This window comes from Camellia sinensis, chromosome 3 (genome assembly GCF_055761805.1).
Source record: "Camellia sinensis isolate YWXY chromosome 3, ASM5576180v1, whole genome shotgun sequence".
In the NCBI taxonomy this organism is placed as follows: domain Eukaryota; kingdom Viridiplantae; phylum Streptophyta; class Magnoliopsida; order Ericales; family Theaceae; genus Camellia; species Camellia sinensis.
Genome location: NC_138963.1, coordinates 192,911,107 through 192,917,801, shown reverse-complemented (window position 1 = coordinate 192,917,801; position 6,695 = coordinate 192,911,107). Strand labels below are relative to the sequence as shown.

The 6,695-nt window shown below is 34.2% G+C and overlaps 1 long non-coding RNA gene across 1 annotated transcript; it reads left to right on the top strand.

Annotated features, from left to right (window-relative positions):
- Positions 1–2,182: 2,182 nt before the first annotated feature.
- On the top strand, positions 2,183–5,382 carry LOC145823013 (uncharacterized). The gene is made up of 3 exons (XR_014365049.1): positions 2,183–2,614; positions 2,978–3,042; positions 5,289–5,382. It is a non-coding gene; the product is annotated as an uncharacterized LOC145823013 (long non-coding RNA).
- Positions 5,383–6,695: the final 1,313 nt, after the last annotated feature.

Sequence of the window (6,695 nt, the reverse complement as noted above, 5' to 3'; positions counted from 1 at the left end):
GTAATGACTCCGAGTAATAAAAAGTGGGGTGTGTCAATCTCACAAGCATGTAGCCTTTCATCAAGAGTAATTGGCAACTTAATGAGTTCATCATTCAAACTTGCCCGTTTAGATGCGAGATCATGTTCATAACCCATTCTTTGACCAATGAAATCCAACTTTTCATTGGTGGTAGAAAATACCTCACCCAACTTGTTAGCAATCATAGACAACCCTTCCACTACATCATCATTGCCTCTAGGCCTCTTCTTGTTGTCATTCTTTTTTGTAGAACTTTCAGGTTGTCGTTGACTTGATGAGCTGGAGCAATTTATTCCCTCACCGATATGACTACTAATACCCATATGTTCAAGAAACGTGCCATCATCTGCAAGACTATTGAACAACAATTCTTCCTCAACATTTATAGCATCAACTGCATCAGCAGGCCCTTCAGCAAACTCCCCCGTAGCTTGATCCTTACCAAATATGTGGATCCATGAGTTGAAATATGGAAAACTTTTGTTTCGTAGATTTTTCGCATCGCTCTCCCTCTACAATAACCAATTTCAATTAATATCTCCAACTTAAGATTAAAGAAAAATGAATGAAAAGATTAATAACTTATACAAAGTAACTTAAAAGTAAGTATTTTACCCGAACATATGCTTCCCAGACACTATCACTCTCAACATCAATTCTTTTTTCGGTGTCATTCCATCCAAAACCACTAGTACCAAGCATTCCTGCTACACAGTTGTAGTGCTTCTTCCATATCTTTATCTTTGATTCGATGTGGGGAGTGCCGCGAAGGTTTGTCCCGGGTAGCATCTCCAATAATTTCTCTTCTAATTTCATAAGGTAGCTGGCCTTTCTTGTGTCATTCCACTGTTGACAATGTGCATCAAGGCATTAATAAGACATTGCTCTTCTCGTGGGCTCCACAATCGCCTTGGTTTTGACGGATCAACTTTCTCCTTTACTTTTTTACGAGAACTAGACACTTCACTATCCATGCCTAGCAAAGAAGAACAAAGAAAAGTGTGCATGTTAGTCTCCATTATATGATTATCAACCTGTTAATGTGCCAAAACAAGTCAATACATAAATGGATTTAATAATCAAAAAATTTCATACCCATACATGCATGTAACAAATCCATGAGACAAAAATATCGTCACTTAAAAAATATGCAATCACCAACAAAAACCATACAATTTTTGCAAAACATGGTTCAACATCCACAAGCTAATACAAGTTCCAAGTACAAATCAAATGAAACTACATCATACTTGTAACAAGTACTTTTACAAATATTGAAACTATCATTGTCATGCCTCCCTACTAGCCAACCAATTGTTATATAGTTGCATTGCAAGTGTATCCTGCCACACAGTCCACTCATTAGATGTCTCAACGGTGTCAACAAAATCATCTCCCAATTGAGGTTGATCTTCTATGTCATTATTTAGCCTCTCTTCTATTGGGTCAACCGGCATCTCTCGACGAATGAGGTTGTGTAACAAACAACATGCTGTGATGATACGGTTTTGAGTTCTAATGGGGTAGTATGATACACAACGAAGTATTGCCCATCTTATTTTCAACAAACCAAAACACCTTTCTATGACATTTCAAGCTGATGCATGTTTCATATTAAAAAATTATTGATAATTAGTTAGAGTGGCCCCTGCTCTCCAAACAGACAAATGGTATCGTTGGCCCCGATAAGGTGCTAGGAATCCTTGTCCATTTGTATACCTGACATCTACTAGGTAGTAGTACCATGTATGAGATGTTATATATTAGAATCTATTATTAAATAAAACTTAGTAATTCCATCAAGCAAAGTTAATTATTTATTTATTACCAGTTGGAATTCTTAAGCCATTGGGTTGATTAATCGCATCCCTCAAAACCCTAGAGTCTGCAGCTGACCCTTCCCACCCCGGCAACACATATATGAAGTTCATGTCCTGAGAGCAAACTCCTCGAACATTGGTAGCAATCTCCCCCTTCCGCGTTCTATACCGTGCTTGGTAAACCACTGGTACATGAACTTTAATATAGGTTCCATCAAGTGCTCCAAGACAATTCTAATACATAGAAGACATTGTAATAATTATGAATTGTAAAAAAAAATGTGTAATGTATTTTATTAAATGTTTTACAAACTACATTTACCTGGAAACAATTCCACCTTGGATCAGTGCATGCTTGTGTTATAGGATTTGGTGTCCTAAGTAAGTGGCCTTGAAGGCGCAACACAGCTTTTAGGACATCATTGAAATGTCGACTTACAGTCTCTCCAGACCTAAAGAAATTGAACTTAAGTTTTCGTACTTTCAAGTCATGTGCCAAGACGTAGAGGAACAAGGCCATCTTCTCTTCTAAGGTAACATGTTTTGAATGCCCCAACCCGCCTATTGTACGAACCATATGGCATAATGTCATAAAACAACGCCTATCCATACGAAGTTGTTCAATGCATGTAATGTCGCTTTCTCTCACTAGCCGATTAATGTGGTCCATTTGTTCTTGCAATCGATTGGGTCCTCGAATAACGGTACGAGGATACTTATGAATGTACCTCTTCAAGACAATTTCAATGGCAATATATGCTACAACGCATAAGGTGTACAATTCTTGCATTACAACTTGCAACACTACGTATAGCTCAAGCTCCTCATTACTCTCATCTCCAAAACCATCGAAATTGTACTCCATCTATGCAAATTGTGATGCACATCAATATATTAGAGAACAAGAAAACTTCATAATTCCAAAAAAAATTAACAAAAAAAAAAAAAAAAATAATGTAGAACATATGAGCATAATAATCTCTATAAATATATTCTTAAACTGGGATTCATTAGTAACTCAATTCATTAGTAATATAATAAGCCTAGTTTTTCCCTTTTGATTGTCCTTGTGTTCATTATTGCATTTCACCGCAGTGATCCTAATTCTGAGGAATATTTTTCATGGTTTTTCATAGGTGGGCTTGGAGATGTTGCTGGGGCTTTACCAAAGGCTTTGGCAAGGCGTGGGCACAGAGTTATGGTAACTATGTTCTTCATATGATGAGTTAATAGCTCAATACTGAGATCTTCAAATTCAATGGTTTTGAAGAAGTCAGTTGACCTACTTTAGTTACTGCAGAGACAATTTAAAAGGGTGGTTTTATATATAAAAGGGTGTTTGGATAGTAAGGTTAGTAGTTGAAGATTGAAACCCTAATAAATGGCCTCTAGTACTGGCATGCATGATAGTGTGTAGGGGACCAGCTAAGCAAGACAAGAGCAAGGTGAAATTTAAGCTGGGTTGAACTGAATTGAGAGAGAGGGAGAGTTTTAAGTAGGCAACATTAATACCAAACTTGTAAGCCTATTTACAACTTAGTTTGAACAATTAAATCATAAATTCAAAATTCCACTCTAACTATGACCGTTTTTTAGGGATTAGATGGAACCCAACACAGTTAATTAGCAATTCTAAGGTATATAAATGAAAAATAATTAATGAACAGCTTAGTCTAATTGTGTGTCTAGGCCTTATATAAAACTATAGAGGAACAATTAATGGGGGATAATTAAGTTGAGGTCAGGAACATACCGACCATCGAAGTAACCCTTTTTACATACACTAGTTGGTTGGCAAGAAATGTGGAATATTCTAGCACGCAATAAAGTACAGTGTTTAAAACATAAAAACAATTAAAAAGAGAGTATATAGCAGCTGAGGAAGTAATTGCATATTGGTAGTGCACCAGCATTAGTGGCATTTCAATGGGAAAAGTTGGTAGTTGAATTTTTTTTTAAAAGAGCCTGTTTAGTCATTTTCAAAATGTTTTTTTTACAAAATTCCAACATAAAACAATGGTTATGATTACTTGTTAGCATAGACATATAACCATAAATATAAAATAAGTTTGACAAAGTTCTTCACAACCAATTCAGTGATGTTGCCAACAGGATGTTACTAAACAAAATTGACAACACCAAAGTTAACCTTCTTGTTCAAAAGTGTGTCTATCCAACAATTAATCAAAATTCACATTTGAGAAACCAGAAATGCTACCATATGCAAAGTTCTCCAATTACCAATTGACATTACTCAAGTTAGCCTAAATTGAGCACCAACATTTTTCAGAGCTTGTCATGAGGGAGAGGTTCTTTCCACACACACACATATATGTATGAGAAGTTGAGCACACCAACGTAAATGTGTTTAAATTTGCAGTTACAGAGATTTACAGGCTTATTTGAATTAGACAGTTATAGGATTTGACAATTACAAAAAGGGTAGTTTAAGAATAAAAAAATTCTGTGACATCCACACCAACATCATAGTTGGCTTTATATAATAGTATAGATATATGCAAATATTTAAGTGTACAAAATTTGATTATGGAATTAGATATAACTCTCTCACATAAGGTGGGATCGATTAAAATGTGTGATTTCTACCTCATGTGAGAAGGTTATGTCTAATTATGTGAATAAATTTTGTGCACGTAAAACAATTATCTATATATACATATGTTTTGGAGAAACATAAGGGTTCTGTTAATGATGATAAGTAACCTCTTACCATTTCCCTGTGCCCTTTGAATTTGTGGAGACTTATTTATGAGGCAGACTGAGGAAATTCTAGATAATGTTAAAGAGGCCACGTGAATGTATACATTTTAAAGGCCCTGTTTCCATATCTCCCTGTCACTCTGTCTGTGTGTCTGTTAGAAGAGAAGCTCTAAACGTGGTTTATTAATTGCCTCAACTTTACACAACAACAAATGTGCTTAGATAACCTACTATTTCAAACCCAATCTATAAGCTATTAATGTCCAAATACAATACTATATACTAGGATATGTTATGTATATACTTCTCATTTTATTAGACCATAATGAACTCATTACTCACACCTGAGGCCAACTAATTATATATGTCCTTTTGTGTTATTTCTCTATATTTGAGGATTGATATGCCATTAAATGACAAAAAAATTCAAGACCCATATAACTCATTTAATATATAGTTGCCTACATTTTTCATTATTGAGTTGTTAATAAAGAAATAATATTCACACTCCTTTTACTCTCTGATGTTCTTTTTTTTTTTGGGCTATTTTATTTCCAATAGAAAGAAAGTCAGAATATTATTTCTCTGATAATAAAAGATAATTATATATATAGGTTTGCCCAAGAAGTGTATAAATGCCATCAACACTACATTCTATCTACATTTAAATTATATATATAGTCAGAATATTATTTCTCTGTTGATCAAATGATTGAGTTACTGCAGAGACAATTTAAATTAATGAGGGAGAAGAAAAAATAATGATTGAACTACAAAACAGAAACAACAGACATGGCTATATGAAAATAATGAAGGGAAAAATATATTCTTACTAACTCAATTCATTAGTAATATAATAATCAATAACACTATCAAATTAATTCTAAGGAGGGAAGTGTTGCTGATTTTCTTTCAAGAAGCAATTTGGCTGGGTGGTTTGGTTTAATAGAATTGCAACTAGTGATATGTTTTTAAGGAGAAATATAAGAGTAAATCAAATTGTTTTGTTAAACAGAAAGTGAAGCAGATAATTATTCAACGGAGGGCGAAGCAGACATGGCTATACGAACAGCTTCTAAGTCCAGACTGGTTTTTACATCAATATATTTCTTTTTGCTAATTTAAAAATAAATAAATAAATCCAAGTCCAATTAATTTGTATCGATAAAAAGAAAAAAGAAAAATAGAAGAAGCTAAGTCCAGTTTTAAATCCATTCAAATCAATAAAAATTCCTACCCTATCTATCTATCTATCTTCAAATTCAATCTGATCCATATATTTGACTCTTTGCTAATTTAAAATCACAAGTCATTTTGTCATGAAAATGAAAAGACTATCAGCAATTTCCATGTATGAACACAGAGGATTTAACATTTCAAACCCCAAGAACACTCAGCACTAATGACAGTTACAAACGTATTATAGCATTCAACTTTGTCATCCAATGAGCAAGCAACATAGTCCAAACTTTGGCTAATCTGAGATTTCAATATGAACTCACAATCAACAAATCTGAGATTTCAATGTGAGTGAAAAATTCATAACCCTAGATATGGATCTATGAAGATGAAGAGAGAGAAAGAACAATAATCATAACAACACCAATGTAAAACCAAGATTCATAGCAAATCAAACCATGTAATAGCACCTTAATTCAAACCAAACATCAATGAAAAAAAAAAAATTTACTCACTAAAATTTGTTGAGATCAGCGAATCAACAAATGGTGGATCCAAATCGATGAACAGTTGCTCCAGATTTGTAAATGGTGGCTCCAAATCGGTGATCAGTGGCTCAAGCTCGACGATGAACTTTGAAAACTCTCATCCCATCACAGCAATGTCAAAGAAGTGAAGTTTGTAGAATAAAATAATCAACAAATATGATATATAGTGAGGGTTAATTTGGTCATTTGATGAGTTAATCCAGACTCTGGCTAGTCTCCCAATTTATATCCCACCACTCTTTGTGGGATTGAATAGTCCATCAAATGTGGGACATCATATCCGAAAGGATTGTTAATCCGTACTTCAATTTTTTAACCAAACATCGAATTAATAATTTTCTTGGACTATTAGTCCAATCCTAAGCCCATGTCCATCCAAACAAACATGGCCTTTGAGTACGAACGT